The 16,934-nt window shown below is 39.1% G+C and overlaps 1 pseudogene; it reads left to right on the forward strand.

Moving 5' to 3' along the window:
- The first annotated feature begins 1,654 nt into the window (after positions 1 to 1,654).
- On the forward strand, positions 1,655 to 2,203 carry LOC105729886 (ferritin heavy chain-like; annotated as a pseudogene).
- Positions 2,204 to 16,934: the final 14,731 nt, after the last annotated feature.

Raw genomic sequence — 16,934 nt, forward strand, 5'->3', positions numbered from 1 at the left:
TTTTTTAAAAATCCTTTTAAATTGTGAAATGTAATACACATACATAAAACTAAATGGAGCATAAATGTATATGTTAGCAATAACAAACCACCCCATTCAAGACATAGAATATTGTCATCACCCCAGAAGCCACAGCATGCCCTATTCTGATGAAAGTTCCACTCCCAACCCCTGTAGAGTTAAGCATTATTCGACTTTTGGCTGTCAGTAGATACCAGTATATTATCAAATTATAGATGGAATTAGAACTACCCTTCTCTGACATCTAGATGTAAAAGTTCTCTCTACCTTACACCTAACACCCGAGTAAGGCCCAAAGCTTTATTATGATTATGTGCACAATTTGTGGCCAAAAACTATACAAAATAATTCATCTCCTTAGTCTGAAAAACAGCAAAATCTTCAACCACTATAATAACAAATAAGAGAATGCCGCTTCCCCGCGGTCCTTGGGTCTTGGGCAGCCGCTGTGAGGGCATCCCCATCGTGTCTGCGTCTGCGGCCTTCTGCGGGCTCTCCCCGGGCGTCGTGCCTGCGTCCGTCATGCGTGGTGGCTCGCAGGGGTACACCGCCCAGGGCGTTGGCGGGCTCTGGGGTGGGGGTGGCCTTACACCTGCGACAGCCTTAAGGGAGAACCTGTTAGAGACAAGGGCTGACGTGGGCAGCGAGTGTTGTAGACTCATTTGTGTTCTGAATTCTGGTGGGGGTAGTGATGGACACTGTCCCAGTTCATGGAATTCTCTGGCTGGGAAAAAAATCAAGGTGAACTGAAGAAAATGAGCCTTGCCCCAAAGGAGATAGAAGATGGGGAAGATGAGATGTGAGAAGATAAAGACAATGGCAGTAGAGACGAGAAGAATGGCAGGAAGAATGCTACTGCCCCAGGAAAGAAAGTAGGGGAGGAAAATTCTCTGGCTCCTGTGTTTGCTGAGAAGTTAATATCACCAAGCAGGAGGAGAGCCAAGCTCAAGGACCATGAGAGCCACCAGGAGAATGAAGACAGGAACAGTGAGTTGGACCAGGATGAGGAAGCAGCTGAACCACCTGTAGCTTTCAAACTGTTGGAAACCTGAATTTCAACAAAATTGCTGCTGAACTACAAGCTGGTCTCAGTGAATTTTTTGCTAAAAATGATCTTGAAGTTGTTGGTGTCAGAGTTGCCTTGTCCAGATCAAAATGCCAAAACACTTTTGATCAAGAATGTGCCTGACAGAGTCACTCAACATGAATTAAAAGAAGTGTTTGAGGATGCTTTTCAAATTAGATTAGTGAGCAACGATGGGATGAGTAAAAGAAAATTAGCTGGGCATAGTGGTGGGCACCTGCAATCTCAGCTACTCGGAAGGTCGAGGCGGGAGAATCATTTGAACCCAGGAGTTGTAGGTTGCAGTGAGCTGAGATTGCGCCGTTGCACTTCAGCCTGGGCAACAAGAGCGAAACTCCATGTCAAAAAAAAAAAAAAAGAGAGAGAGACGTTCTTTGCCAAGAGTCGCTGCAGTTTCCTGCTCCAACGGTGCTTGGATGGAACCCAGTGCTCGTCCCCCACCCTAGCCAGAGTGCCACTCTGCCAACAACAGAGTGGCCCCCCGCTGCCACTCCAGCACTACGCGGCCACCACCGCCGCTGCCGCCACCACCTCTCCTTACCCGCCACCATGATGACCGTGTCCCCCTTGCAGGTGCGCCAGAACTATCCCCAGGACTCAGAGGACACCATCAACTACCAGATAACCTGGAGCTCTATGCCTCCTGTGTCTACCTGTCCATGTCTTACTACTTTGACCGTGATGATGTGGCTTTGAAGAACTTTGCCAAATACTCTTCACCAATCTCATGAGGAGAGGCAACATGCCGAGAAACTAATGAAGCTGCAGAACCAATGAGGTGGCCAAATCTTCCTTCAGGATATCAGGAAACCAGACAATGATGACTGGGAGAGCGGGCTGAATGTGATGGAGTGTGCATTACATTTGGAAAAAACTATGAATCAGTCACTACTGGAACTGCACAAACTGGCCACTGACAAAAATGACCCCTATTTGTGTGACTTCATTGAGAGACGTTACCTGAATGCACAGGTGACATCCATCAAACAATTGGGTGACCACGTGACCAACTTGGGCAAGATGGGAGCACCCCAGTCTGACTTGGCAGAATATCTCTTTGCCAAGCACACCCTGGGAGACAATGATAATGAAAGCTAAGCCTTAGGCTGATTTCCTCATAGCCACGGGGTGACTTCCCTGGTCACCATGGCAGTGCATGCATGTTGGGGTTTCCTTTACCTTTTCTATAAGTTGTACCAAAACATCCACTTAAGTTCTTTGTACCATTCCTTCAAATAAAGAAATTTGGTACCCCCCCAAAAAAAAAAAAAAAAAGAGAGAAGGCCAAATTGATGAGCTTAGTTTTATTCTTAGAAACATATACTGTGATAAAGAGAAGAATTTGGATACAAAGGGTAACTCAGGCCAAAAGACAAACTGAAGATTGAGGGTTTTATTCTTGGATCTGCAATTAGTTACTACTCTTACAAAGTGCTTACTTTTTCTCTTTATCAGCAAAATAATATATCTACAACAACATCAACAAACCCAGCTACCAAGGCAAACAGACAGGTATTGATTTGCTTTCCCAAGGACCAGGGGCTTCAATGAATCACACTTCTGGCAAACTGTTCTTTAAACACTTGATAGTTTTGCAACTGAACTATGAAACTTAGACTGGCACTTTCTCTCTAGGATTTGGTGATTTGCAGGTAGGATGTGTAAAAATTTTCACCTGTCAAAGAGCAAGGTTTTTTTTCTTTCTTCCACAAAAATAATGAGGAAAAAAACACTCGCATCAGCAATAAAACAAGCATTTTAAAATTACTTTTTAAATTTATCCTCATCAATCCGCCTTCATTCCCACCCCATAACAGCCCTGTATACAACCTCCCACACCTTTATTATATAAGCATATTGAAACATAGGTACACATTTACAATTCCTTGGTTATTTGGTTACATAAAAATGAAATCTTTGTATGCATATTATTTTGAAATTACTTTTACTAGGTTTACATATATATGAACATACCTTCAAATCAATAAAAAAGGATAGATTCATTCTAGTAGCTAAGTAACATAGTGTGTGTGTGTGTGTGTGTGTGTGTGTGTGTGTAACATAGTATATTTAATTATTTCCACATTGAAGTGCATTCATGTTGTTTTCAGGTTTATGCTTCTACAAATAATTCATCAATAAACTTCTCATGTACTGGAGCTTTTGCTTTATAGGATAAATTTCCAAAAGTAGGAGTCCTGAGGCAAAGACTACCCATTTAGCCTACTTTTCTTAAATGTTATGTAATAACTTATAACCCTGCTAGAAAGAAAAGAGCGCATATCTTTTCTTTTCTTTTTTTAATTTCACTTTAAGTTCCAGGATGCACATGCAGAATGTGCAGGTTTTTACACAGGTATACATGTGCCATCGTGGTTTGCTGCACCTATCAACCCATCATCTAGGTTTTAAGCCTGCATGCATTACTTATTTGCCTTAATGTTCTCCCTCCTCTTGTCCCCCACCCCCGACAATCCCTGGTATGTGTTGTTCCCCTCCCTGTGCCCATGTGTTCTCATTGTTCAACTCCCATTTATGAGTGAGAATATGTGGTATTTGGTTTTCTGTTCCTGTGTTAGTTTGCTGAGAATTATGGCTTCCAGCTTCATCGATGTCCCTGCAAAGGATATGATCTCATGCTTTCTTTGGCTGCATAATATTCTATGGTATATATGTGTCACATCTTCTTTATTCAGTCTATCATTGATGAGCATTTGCGTCACTTCCAAGTCTTTGCTATTGTAAATAGTGCTGCAATAAACATACCTGTGCAAGAGCACATATTCTTTCATTGGCTATTGTTACTCTGGTATTTGCCAGTATGATAGACGGTAAGTGGTATCTCATGGTTGCTTTATTTTTTTTTTTCAACTTTTATTTTAATTTCAGGGGTATCTGCGCAGGTTTGTTACCTGGGTATAGTGTGTGATGCTAAAGTTTGGGCCATAAATTATCCAATCACCTAGGAACTGAGTACAGTACCCAATAGTTAGTTTTTCAACCCTTAGATCCCCCTCTTTCCTCATTCTAATAGTCCACAGTTTCTATTATTCTCATCTTATGTCCATGAGTACTCAATGTTTATTGATAAGCTCATTTACAAGCTCACTTATAAGGAAAGACATGAGGTTTTTTATTTTCTGTTCCTGAGTTAACAATTTGCTTAATTTGCTTAAGGTAATGACCTCCAGCTGCATCCATGTTACTACAAAGGACATTATTTCATTCTTTTCATGGCTGCATAGTATTCCATGGCATATATGTAACATATTTTCTTTATCCAATCCATTATTGATGGGCACCTAAGTTGATTCTGTGTCTTTGCTATCATAAATAGTGCTGCAATGAATATACCAGTGTATGTGTCTTTGTGGAAGAAAAATGTGTTTTCAGAAACATGAAAGCAAACACTGCATGTCCTCACTCATAAGTGGGAGTTGAACAACGAGAACACATGGACACATGGAAATTAGAAGTCAGGATTAAGAAAGTCACTCAAAACCGCATAGCTACATGAAAACTGAACAACTTGCTCCTGAATGACTACTGGATAAATAACAAAATGAAGGCAGAAATAAAGATGTTCTTTGAAACTAATGAGAATGAAGACACAACGTACCAGAATCTCTGGGACACATTTAAAGCAGCGTGTAGAGGGAAATTTATAGCACTAAATGCCCACAAGAGAAAGCAGGAAAGATCTAAAATCAACACCTTAATGTCACAACTAAAAGAGCTAGAGAAGCCAGAGCAAACAAAATCAAAATCTGGCAGAAGACAAGAAATAACTAAGATCAGAGCAGAACTGAAGGAGATAGAGAAATGAAAAACCCTTCAAAACATCAATGAATCCAGGAGCTGTTTTTTTGGAAAGATCAACAAAATTGATAGACCACTAACCAGACTAATAAAGAAGAAAAGAGAGAAGAATCAAATAGATGAAATAAAAAATGATAAAGGGGATATTACCACTGATCCCACAGAAATACAAACTACCATCAGAGAATACTATTAACACCTCTACACAGATAAACTAGAAAATCTGGAAGAAACAGAAAATTCCTGAGCACTTATACCCTCCCAAGACTAAACCAGGAAGAAGTTGAATACCTGAATAGACCAATAACAAGTTCTGAAATTGAGGAAGCAATTAAGAGCCTACCAACCAAAAAAATTACAGGACCAGACAGTTTCACAGCTGAATTCTACCAGAGGAACAAAAAGGAGCTATTACCATTCTTTCTGAAACTATTCCAAACAACAGAAAAAGAGGGAATCCTTCTTAACTCATTTTATGAGGCCAGCATTACCCTGATTCCAAAACCTGGCAGAGATACAACAAAAAAGTACATTTCAGGCCAATATCCCTGATAAGCATCTATGTAAAAATCCTCAATAAAATAATGGCAAACTGAATCCAGCAGCACATCAAAAAGCTTACCCACTGAGATCAAGTCAGCTTCATCCCTGGGATGCAAGGCTGGTTCAACATATGCAAATCAATAAACATAATCCATCACATAAACAGAACCAAAGACAAAAATCACAGGATTATCTCAATAAATGCAGAGAAGCCCTTCAACAAAATTCAACAGCCCTTCATACTAAAAACTCTCAATAAACTAGGTATTGATGGAATATATCTCAAAATAATAAGAGCTATTTATGACAAACCCACAGCCAATATCATACTGAATGGGCAAAAGCTGGAAGCATTCCCTTTGAAAACCAGCACAAGACAAGGACGCCCTCTCTCACCACTCTTATTCAACACGGTATTGGAAATTCTGGCCAGGGCAATCAGGCAAAAGAATGAAATAAAGGAGATTCAATTAGGAAAAGAGAAAGTCAAATTGCCTCTATTTGCAGATGACATGATTGCATATTTAGAAGACTCCATTGTCTCAGCCCAAAATCTCCTTAAGTTGATAAGCAACTTCAGCAGTCTCAAGATACAAAATCAATGTGCAAAAATCGCAAGCATTCCTATACACCAATAACAGACAGACAGCCAAATCATGAGTGAACTCCCATTCACAAATACTACAAAGAGAATAAAATACCTAGGAATACAATTTACAAGGGATGTGAAGGACCTCTTCAAGGAGAACTACAAACCACTGCTCAAGGAAATAAGAGAGGATACAAACAGATGGAAATACATTCCTTGCTCATGGTTAGGAAGACTCAATATCATGAAAATGGCCATATTGCCCAAAGTAATTTATATATTCAATGCTATCCCCATCAAGCTACCACTGACTTTCTTCATAGAATTGGAAAAAAACTACTTTAAATTTCATATGGAATCAAAAAAGAGCCCTCATAGCCAAGAAAATCCTAAGCAAAAAGAACAAACCTGGAGGCATCATGCTACCTGAATTTCAAACTATACTATAAGGCTACAGTAACCAAAACAGCATGGTACTGGTACCAAAACAAATACATAGACCAATGGAACACAACAAATGCCTCAGAAATAATGCCATACAGCTACAGCCATCTGGTCTTTGACAAACCTGACAAACACAAGCAATGGAGAAAGGATTCCCTGTTTAATAAATGGTTCTGGGAAAACTGGCTAGCCATATTTAGAAAGCTGAAACTGGATCCTTTCCTTACACCTTATACAAAAATTAACTCAAGATGGATTAAATATTTAAATGTAAGACCTAACACCATAAAAACCCTAGAACAAAACCTAGGCAATACCATTCAGGACATAAGCATGAGCAAAGACTTCATGACTAAAACACCAAAAGCAATGGCAACAAAAGCCAAAATAGACAAATAGGATCTAATTAAACCAAAGAGCTTCTGCACAGCAAAAGAAACAATCATCAGTGTGAACAGGCAACCTACAAAATGGGAGAACATTTTTGCAATCTATCCATCCAACAAAGAGCTAATATCCAGAATCTATAAAGAACTTAAATTTACAAGAAAAAGATAAACAACCCCATCAAAAAGTGGGCAAAGGATATGAACAGACACTTCTGAAAAAGAGACACTTATGCAGCCAACAAACATTTGAAAAAAAGCTCATAATCACTGGTTATTAGAGAAATGTAAATCAAAACCACATTAAGATATCATCTAATGCCAGTTAGAATGGTGACCATTAAAAAATCAGGAGACAACAGATGCTATAGAGGATGTGGAGAAACAGGAACACTTTTACACTGTTGGTAGGATTGTTAATTAGTTCAACCATTGTGGCAGACAGTGCGGTGATCTAGAACTAGATCTAAAACTAGATCTAGTTCTAGAACTAGGATCTAGGAGTAGAAATATCATTTGACCCAGCAAACCCATTACTGGGTATATACATATAGGAGTATAAATCATTCTATTATAAAGACACATGCACATATACGTTTATTGCATCAATGTTCATAATAACAAAGACTTGGAACCCACTGAAATGTCCATCAGTGATAGACTGGATAAAGAAAATGTAACACATATACACCATGGAATACTATACAGCCATTAAAAAGGATGAGATCATGTCCTTTGCAGGGACATGGATAAAGCTGGAAACCATCATTCTAAGCAAACTAACCCAAGAACAGAAAACCAAACACTGAATATTCTTACTTATAAGTGGGAGTTGAACCATGAGGACACATGGACACAGGGAGGAGAACATCACATACTGGGCCTGTCAGGGGTTTAGGGGGCAGGGGAAGGATAGCATGAGGAGAAATACCTTATGTAGATGATGGGGTTGCAACAAATCACTATGGTACGTGTATACCTATGTAACAAACCTGCATGTTCTGCACATGTACCCCAGAACTTAGAGTATAATTTAAAAAAAAAAGAAAGAAAGAAAGAAAAATGTGTGTTTTCTTTTGGATATATACCTAGTAATGCAGTAATGGGATTTCTCAGTCAAATGATAGTTGTTTAAATTCTTTGAGAAATCTCCAAACTGCTTTCCATAGTGGCCAAACTAATTTGCATTCCCACCAATAGTGTATAAATGTTGCCTTTTCTCCAGATCCTCACCAGCATTTGTTGTTTTTTTACCTTTTAATAGTAGCCATTCTGACTGTTGTGAGATGGTTCTCACTGTGGCTTTGATGTGCATTTCTCTGATAATTAATGATGACAAGCACTTTTTAATATGTTTGTTGGCCACTTGTATATCCTCTTTTGAGAATTATCTGTTGATGTATTTTGTCGGTTTTTTAATGGGGTTATTTGCTTTTTGCTCGTTCAATTATTTAAATTCCTTATAGATTCTAGATACTAGATCTTTGTTGGATCTGTAGTTTGCAAATATTTTCTCCTGGTGTCTGTTTACTCTGTTGATAGTTTATTTTGCTGTGTAGAAGCTCTTTAGTTTAATTCGGTCTCACCAGTTTTCATTTTTGTTGCAATTTCTTGAGGATTTTGTCATAAATTCTTTCCCAAGGCCAATGTCCAGAACAGTGTTTCCTAGGTTCTCTTCTAGAATTATTAGAGTTTGAGGTCTTGCATTTAAATATTTAATCCATCTTGAGTTAATTTCTGTATATGGTGAAATGTAGGGGTCCAGTTTCATTCTTCTGCATATGGCTAGCCAGTTATCCCAGCACCACTTATTGAATAGGGAGTCCTTTTTCCATTGCTTATTTTTGTTGACTTCATCAAAGATTTCAGGGCTATAGCTGTACAGCTTTATTTCTGAGTTCTCTATTCTGTTCCATTAGTCTGTGTGTCTATTTTCCTACCAGTATCATGCAGTTTTGGTAGCTGTAGCCTTATAGCATAATTTAAAGTCAGGTAATGTGATGCCTCCAGCTTTGTTCTTTTTGCTTAGGTTTGCTTTTGCTATTTGGGCTCTTTCTTGGTTTATATGAATTTTACAATAATTTATTTCTAGTTCTGTGAAAAATGACATTGGTAATTTTATAGAAAGAGCATTGAATCTGCAGATTGCTCTGGGCAGTAAGGCCATTTTTACAATACTGATTTTTCCATTCCATAAGCATAGAATGTTTTTTCATTTGTTTGTGTTATTTATGATGTCTTTTAGTAGTGCTTTCTAGTATTCATTGCAGAGACCTTTCATCTCCTTTGTTAGATATATTCCTATGTATTTTTTGTGTGTATGGCTATTGTTAATGAAATTGGATTCTTGATTTGGCTCTCAACTTGACATTATTGATGTATAGAAATGCTACCGATTTTTGTACATTGACTTTGTATCCTAAAACTTTATTGAAGTTGTTTATTAGTTCCAGGAGACTTTTGGTGGAGTCTAGGGTTTTCTAGGTATAGTCTATGAAGAGAAATAGTTTGACTTTTTTTTTTCCTACTTGGATGCCTTTTATTTCTTTCTCTTGCATGATTGCTCTGGCTAACATATCCAGTACTATGCTGAATTGGAGTGATGAAAGTGGGCATCCTTACCTTGTTCTAGTCCTCAAAGGGAATGCTTCCAGATTTCGCCCATTCAATATGATGTTGACTATGGATTTATCACAGACGGCTCTTATTATTTTGCGGTATGTTCCTTCACCATCTAATTTTTTGAGGGACTTTTTTTCATGAAGAGATACTGGATTTTATCAAAAGCTTTTTCATGTCTATTCAGAGGATCATATGGTTTTTGTTTTTAATTCCATTTATGTGATGAATCACATTTATTGATTTGCATATGTTGAGCCAACTTTGCATCCTAAAAAAGAAGTCAGCTTAATAATCATGAATTGCCTTTTTGACATGCTGTTGAATTCAGTTTGCTAGTATTTTGTTCAGGATTTTTGTGTCAATGTTTAACAGGGATACTGGCCTTTAGTTTTCTTTCTTCATTGTGTCTTTACCAGGTTTTAATATCAGGGTGATGATGCTGGCTCCACAGAATGAGTTAGGAAGGAGTTCCTCCTTCTTGATTTTTTTGGTATAGTTTCAATAGGATTGGTACTAGTTATTTGAACATGTGATAGAATTCAGCTATGAATCTATCTGGTCCAGGGCCTTTTTGGTTTGGTAGATTTTTTATTACCAATTCAATTTCAGAATACAATATTGGTTTGTTTGGTGTTTCAATTTATTCTTGATTCAATCTTAGGAGATTGTGTTTCCAGGAATTTGTGTACTTCCTCTAGATTTCCTAGTTTGTGTGTAGAAGTGTTCATAACAGTCTCTGAGGATCTGTTGTATTTCTATGGGATCAGTTGTAATGTCACCTTTGTTGCTTCTGGTTGTGTTTATTTGAATCTTTTCTTTTCTTTATTCCCCCTCCCTTTTTATTAATCCAGCTAGTGGTCTATCCTTTTGGTTTTATTGATTTTTTTATGGATTTTGGGGTATCAATTTCATTCCGTTCCACTCTGATTATAGTTATTTCTTTTCTTTGGCTAGCTTTGAGGTTACTTTGTTCTTGTTTTTCTAGTTCCTGTAGGTGAGGTATTAGATCATTAATTTAAGGTCTTCCTAGCATTTTGAGTTAGGCATTCAGCACGACAAAAAATTGTTTCAATTATTTGAAATAAATAAAAACAGAGATATAACATATCTCTTCTGCCTGTTAAGGATTGTTGAGAAGTCCTTTAGCCTGATGGGATTCATTTTGTATGTGATTTGATCTTTTTCTCAAATGCCTTTAAGATTTTTTCATTAACATTGACTTTGGACAGTTTGATGACTTAAATCCCTTGGTGATGTTTTTTTTGCATAGCATCTTGAAGGTGTTTTCTGGATTTCTTGTATCTGAATGTCTACCTCTCTAGCAAGATTAGAGAAGTTTTTCTGGCTTATTTCCACAAATATGTTTTTCAGGTTATTTATTTTTTTTCCTTCCCTCTCTCAGGGATGCCTATAATTTGTAGGTTTGGTTGCTTTACATAATCCCATATTTGTCAAAGAGTTTGTTCATTTTTGTAATTATTTCTTTTCTTTATTTTTGTCTTGTTGGGTTAGTTTGAAAGACTGGTCTTCAAGCTCTGAAATCCTTTCTTCTGCTTGTTCTAGTCTCTTAATAAAGCTTTCTATTATATTTTGAAGTTTCCTAAGTGAGAGCTTCAGTTCTAGAAGCTCTAATTTATTTATTTTTTAAATGTTTATTTCTTCCTTCATTTTCTGGATTGCATTAGAAGTTTATTTGTGCTGACTTTCAACTTTGTCTCAGATCTAACTCTGCTTCCCTACAATCCATACTTTAAATTCTCTGTCATTTCTGAGTTTCCTTTTTGGTTAGGGAACATTGCTAAAGAGCTAGTACAATTGTGATGGTTAATACTGAGTGTCAGCTTATTAGATTGAAGGATGCAAAGCATTGATCCTGGGTGTGTCTGTGAGGGTGTTGCCAAAGGAGATTAACATTTCAATCAGTGGGCTGGGGAAGGCAGACTCACCCTTAATCTGGTGGGTACAATCTAATCAATTTTCAGCAAATATAAAGCAGGCAAAAAAATGTGAAAAGATGAGACTGGCCTAGCCTCCCAACTTACATCTTTCTCCCATGCTGGCTGTTTCCTGCCTTCAACATCAGACTCCAAGTTCTTCAGTTTTGAGACTTGGACTGGCTCCCCTTCAAGCTTGCAGACAGCCTATTGTGGGACCCTGTGATCATGTAAGTTAATATTTAATAAACTCTCCTTTATACATATAAATATATAATAGAATATTAGTTCTGTCCCTCTAGGGAACCCTAATACAGCAATTCTCTGGTGCTGTCACCATATTCAGATTTTTCATAGGGTCAGAATTTTTGTGCTAGTTTCTTCTCATCTGGTGATGCTTGCACTTCTAATTTTTGTAACTCTTTTCATGGTAGTCAGATTTTTTTTTACTTCTTTCCCCATAATATTTTTTTTCTTCCTTTCCCCTTTCTCCTGCTCCAGTGTGCAACTGGACAGAGTGCTACATAGGGTCTTCTGGCTTTACTTCTATGGCTCTATGCATTCCTTCAGCAGCTTTTATATTGGGCTGTGCAGTTCAACCTATATGCTAGTTGGTGGTGCTTACAGGTAAGAGCCAGCTGTAGAAAACATGGCTGGATAGACACTTGATTTTTGTTTACTGGCAGAAGCTCTCTGTTGCCTCAGGCAATGGGCTGGTTCATGGAATGTACCCTTCTTAGTCCTAACATGGGTGGGGGCCACAAAGGGCAGGGCCAGGCCAGGCAGGCCCATTTACAGGTCCCCTGATGAGGACAAACACCAGGCACCAAGGAAGAATCTAGGGAGCAGCTACTAAGCACCTAGACGTGTGCCTAGGTATGGAGCTGGGAAACTTCCTCAGCCCCAAGTTCCCTGCACAGGAATAAGGGGAGGTGGCCTAAACTCCTAATCCAAGAGAGTGGATGCTCCAGATGCCTGGAGAGCTGCCTGAGTGTGGAACAGAGAGGGCCCCTACTGCATCAAGATCTCTGCACAAGGAACGGTGACCCAGGCTGCTGGACCATGCAAGTAGGTGCTCTGAATGCCTGGAGATCTGCCTGAGTGTGTAGCAGAGAGAGCCCTTTTGTACCAGGGTCTCTGCACAGGATGGGTGGGCAGCTCAGGTAGCTGATCCAGGTGAGCAGATGCTACAGATTCCTGAATGTCTACCTGGGCATGGTGCAGGAGGGCCTCACTGAACTACACCTGATGTCCCAGGAACAGGGGGCCAGCTCAGGCTATTGAACCAGATGAGCAGTTCCTCTCAATGCCTGAGATCTGCCTGCACCAGAAACTTTGCACAAGAAGGGTAGGTTGGGTCAAGCTGTTGGTCCAGGTAAACAGGTATTCCAAATGCCTGGAGATATGCCTGGATGTGAAGCAGAGAGTCCCACTGCACCCTGATCTATGGCCAGGAAGGGTGGGCATCTCAGGCCGCCGAACCAGGTAAACAGGTGCTACTAATGCCTGGACATCTGCCTGGGTGTGGAGCAGAGAGGGCCCAACTGCATTGCAATTTATGTCCATGAAGGGTGAGGTGGCTTAGGCTGCCGGTCCAGACAAGTGGGTGCTCAAAATGCCTGATTTTCTGCCTGGAGGTGGAGCAGAGAGGGTCCTGCTGCACCATGAACTCAGGGGAGCAAGCAGGGTCACCCAGAAATGGCACATGCAAATCAGTTCCAGGTCACCAAGCCAGCTCTGGCTGCAAGTCTCACCACCCAGGAGAAACTGCAGCTGTAGCAGCTCTCCTCCTCCAGCTGCAGGCTTGTCATGGGGGAAAGCACAATGCCAGCATCTACTTCTGAGGCACTTTCCACAGTTCTGACTGTGGAAGCCCCTACCCCACTGTAAAGCAAGCTCTTTAATCTCTGGCCCAAGACTAAAACGCCTGCAAGGCTCACTGCCATGTCACCTAAGAATGGTTGCCTTTGTATCCTCCTGGAGTAAAAATAGCTTCCTGCTCTCAGTCCCAGGTCTGGGAAAATGTCTGCAGCTTTTCCTGTCTTTCCTTCACGGCATCTCTAAGCCTCTTCTCAGGTTAGCTCCAGGGCTTGAGAGAAACAAAGTGGTTTCCCTTAGCCTGGGTTGCTTATATCCCCAGTGGAAAGATCAGTCACAGAGGGAGGCTGTCTGTGTCTCTCATACTGGGGCTTCACTCACTTTTATCAGCTGGACACCATCATGGGGGCTGCTTGTTCATATTCTCCTCTCTGAAATCTGGGGTGTCCTTCATAATTCTTGTGGATTCTCATTTTTCTTCTTGAATTAAAGCTCATAGAGTCAATCTATTTACTGTCTTGCTATCATGAAGTGGCTGAGGAATGCTAAGAGCCTCTAATCTGTTACCTTCTCATGGTTGCTTTAATTTGAGTTTTCCTAACTTCTCATAGGGTTGAATATCTTTTCTGTGGTGCTTATTCTGTATTTTTGTTTTTCATTGGTTTGTTTAGCCTTTCAGTTTTTTAACTTGAGTTTATTTTTGCTATCAGTTCATGAGAGGTCTTTGAGGATTATAACCCTCTTATTTGGCATATTGCTAATATCCCTCAAAACTCTCCCACAAATTTCCATGTGATCCCACAGATTTCCATATGTGATGTCCATTTTCTTCTCAGTTCATGGCTCTCTTTTACTTTTGATGTATTTTACCCTATAGGTTTTTTTTTTAATTATTATGCAGTTGTGGTGGAGACTACCAGTTGCCCACTAAAACCCATTCTGCTTGCTCTTCGGCATATGGCTGCATTACACTTCCCTGCTCCCTTGCAGTTAGGTATAGCCCTAGGACAAACTTTCATCAATGTAATATAAACCTCTTCCCATATTTAGGTCTTAAAAAGTGCTCACACCTCCCCCCAACCCCGTGCCCTTTCTCCTTCCACCATATAGAACTTGGACATGACAGCAAGTTTTGACCATGGATGGGGAGACACCAAAGAGACACCTAAGAGACACCAAAGCCACATGTATCAGTCAGGGTCCAATCAGAAACTGGGTGGGGGTGGGGATTAATATAAAGTATTGTTAAACTCTGATAAATAAGTGACTCTAAGAGGAAACACCATATGCTCGCCTCAGAAATGTTTCATGAGAGAAAAATAAGCTTTTGTGTCCTTTGAGCTATATGGAGAGGGGAGGTTATTTGCAGTAGCAATTTGGTTTTATCCTAATTCAGTATTCTTTCCCTTTATGGTTTCTCAGTTTCCTGCCTTGTTTAGGAAGATCCTCTCGAGTTTATATAAAAATATGTAGCAGGTGATTATCTGATTAGGAAAAAACTAGTCAAAAGAGAACTAATATTATCACTTTGGTTATGATTAGTTAACAGCTACTTCCTGATGTAGACAAGTAAGGAAGGAAATAAAAAGACAAAGGAACATTGTCTAAGTAAAACACTGTAAACACAAACCACTCTAGCTCCTTTGAGTAGCTTCTGTGAATACTTTCCAAAATGCAGACTAAAAGCAGCCACAGAGAGGATGTTAATGTAAAGTAATCATAACAATTAGGTCTCCTAGTATATCAAGTGTCTTGACTACTCTATACAAACATTTGTTAATTAAGCAGAGGCATGAGAAGCTGGAAACACGGAAGGTACAGTTCAGTACAAAGTTCTACACTGTCTTATGCCAGAGAGAATTCCTCTCGGCATTTGGATTGCCCTGTCATGTGAAAAGTTAATTATAGCCTCTCCACGTCTGCATCGTCCTCCTTTCCTCTAGCATCATTTCCTTCTTTGTGAGAAGTGAGCGTGGGCCTTATAGATAAAGTCAGTCAGCATTTACAGCTGTGCTATGTATGTACATTGTATTGCCTGGCACTGTGGGAAAATACAAAGGAAAAACAGACCCTCAACCAGATACAAAAGCATATATGGGCTATCAGGGAATCTGAACCAACACATGAGCAATATAGAATACGCAGGCCAAAAGAACATATCACTAATGAAAGCACCAGTTGTAACAATTTCCCCTCGCTTTAAGAACAATCAAGAGATGCAGAATGAACACATTTTCATCTCCCCTCTCCTGTGCCTGTCAGAAATCAGCATATACATATGTGTAAATACTGGCTGACTAATCAAGTCCACCAAAACACAAGTCAGAATTTGGTGATTACATGAAGGAGAGTAGGGAATCAATATTTCTGATGTTGGTGCTTTTTGTATATAATGGATTTATTATATTTCAGTCACTTGTTCTAAACAATAGCATAAAATCCACTGGCAAATATCATCTTTCTCACTATTGTTTTGTTTTGTTCTGGGACTCTGTTCTGGAAATCGAAGCTTACATTTTAGGGTAATAAAAAACAAAATTACTCACCTTGCCCAGCATTTTAATCACATCTTTGTGCCTTTCTACCTAACTCCCTGTAGGAATTCCCTGCATCCCCGACCCCACCTGTCTAGTGAATTCCTGCTATTCTTCAGAGTCAGTTATACAAAACTCCTCTGTGGGGCCTTTTCTGAGTTTCTCTAGACAGAATTTATTCAGCTGGCATGAGTGCTGTCATTGCATTTTGGAAACACTTACTACTTGTCATTATTTCCTGCTGATCTGTGGTAAGGAATTTTGTCTTCGATATTTATATTTCTAAGGCATGGCATTTATAGATGACCAACATAAGTTTATTAAATGAATAAATTTTCACTTGTGCTATATAGTTTCAATATTCTAATGTCAGAACTTCAAATTCTTAAAACATTTCACAAAGAGACTAATAATATTCTAGTAAAACTGTGTGTTGGTTTGTATTTAGAGCAGTGTTAATAGTCTTTCCACCAATTGTTCCACAGCCCACGGCAGTCCTGTCCTGGAAGTACACTGCCCTCTGCTGGCTGACTTTTCAAGAAGCACATCAGTGCAAGGTGGGCCTTTGTTTATACATGGTGGTTCTAATCCCCCCACCATGCTGGGCAGCAGCTAATCATAGAACCATAGCTATTTACAAAAGGACAGTAGTGTAGAATATTAATTTTCATTTTACAGTCTGTGAAACATAGGCAGAATTGCAAATAGGAAATAAAGACTGGTGAATTTCTTTATGTGTATTTTATAGGGAGCCCTGAGTTGCTTAGAAAATTCATATCATTTTTATTGTCTCATAATTTTAAGTGCCTTTACACCAGTCTTGCTAAGACCACATAATTGTATCAAAGAAATGTAAGACATTAACACCACAAAACCATACACACACACAAACACGTGGTGTGCTTCTAATTTTGTAAATACATGTTTTATATGCACATATCTGAAGGAGGAAAGGTCAGGAATAATATGTCAGGATGCCAGTAGATGACAAGATTTTTAGCTGCTTTTAATTTAATTTTTGTGGTGTTTTCTGTATTTTCTAATTTTTCTGAAATAATCATGAACTACTTGGAAATTTAAAAAAAAAAATGAAAAGAGAAAAATTTATAGATAATGTTGCCAGAGGAAACAGTAATAGAT

Source organism: Aotus nancymaae, unplaced genomic scaffold (assembly GCF_030222135.1).
Source record: "Aotus nancymaae isolate 86718 unplaced genomic scaffold, 86718_ANA_hifiasm-v0.15.2.pri h1tg000062l, whole genome shotgun sequence".
NCBI classification, from domain to species: Eukaryota; Metazoa; Chordata; class Mammalia; order Primates; family Aotidae; genus Aotus; species Aotus nancymaae.